Raw genomic sequence first — 1,401 nt, 5'->3', positions numbered from 1 at the left:
TGGTTCATTGAATTTTACTTTGTATAGGTGTTTGTCTGCATCAACACTTAGGGCCATACAGACTGTATAAACATAGATTGTGTTACAAAACCAAAAAATGCCCTGAAGAATGAAACTTTTAGACACTTCCCAGACTGCTTGAGGGACTGCAAGACAGGAAAATAACAAAGAAGAAGCGTACAGTTAAGACACCCAACTAGGAGTTACAAGAGAAATGGCATGTTTTCTCTGTCACACATTGTACCTTTTTTTACTGATACAGAGAAGAAAAGGTATTTCTACCTTACGAATAATTACTTAATGATTTACGATCCCAAGGTGGAATAGGAAATTATTGACTGTAGTGTCAATAGCTGATAATTTTTGGAAGTACGTCAGAGTATGATTTCAATTAATTTTGCAGGTTCCTTTGGGCACTCACGTAAGCTCATGCTTGGAGGTAGCCATTGGCTTGGTAAAATCCCTAGTTGCTTCTGTACTGTTTTAGAAGGGCTGGGGAAGAGGTCATGATAACCAGACCTTTTTCTTCTAGATTTCATCCTGCTTAGAAGAAGCATCTTCTTTTTTAACTCCCAAGCTGGAGTTTTGCCTCAAAGGACAAGAAAGTGATCAAACCCACTCAAAGTAATGGTTTTGTTGTATCAAGTGCAACACACTCAGTTAATCAAAACACATATGTTCTGTGACTGTTTAGCCTGCAGAAGATCAGTCTGCCTTGCAGTAGGGAAGTTTTATTTTCAGTCTGAGCTATATACCCATTTGAGCTGTGATCAGCACTCTGCCTTCCCTAAGGAGATGGCAATGATTATAGCATTTATCATACATAAAGGAATCTGTCTTGCTGTATATAGCTGCCAAAACACATGTGAAAAATAGGCAAAAAGAAGTCAGTTTCCATGATGTCAGTAATGCTTCAGATAAGAATACTGATGGTGAACTAAGGAAATCGCTTCCCTGCTTCTCACCTGAAGCCCATCTTTATCCCGAGCAATAGTTAGGAGTTGGGCTGATTTGGTAGCATATCTGTAAAGGAATCTGCTAGCAGAATATTGTCTGAACTGCTGTTGTAGTGGTCTGTGCATGAAGCTCCTTACCTGTGCTGTGAAGACATGAACCTCTAGGTGAGAACACTAGAATTCTCATTCACTCCAGAAACTGACTGTGCAGATGGAAAGCTGTGTTTTGCATTAAAAATGGTTACTTGAAAATGAAGTTAAATGATGGGCAAGAGTTGTTGATGCTCAAGAAAAAATCCAAATGCATACCAGTGTTTCAGTGAGAGCAGAGAGTTTGTCTTATTTAGGATTGAAAAAACACCAGAATGTAATGTATGTTCTGCTGCCATCCCTGTGACTAGAGTAGAGACATGAAACCAAGGGCAAAATTTCCATTTAGGGAAAG

Source organism: Chaetura pelagica, unplaced genomic scaffold (assembly GCF_000747805.2).
Source record: "Chaetura pelagica isolate M959 unplaced genomic scaffold, ChaPel_1.0 scaffold222, whole genome shotgun sequence".
Taxonomy (NCBI): domain Eukaryota; kingdom Metazoa; phylum Chordata; class Aves; order Apodiformes; family Apodidae; genus Chaetura; species Chaetura pelagica.
The sequence above is the reverse complement of the archived record's forward strand: the minus strand, read 5'-3'. Positions refer to the sequence as shown.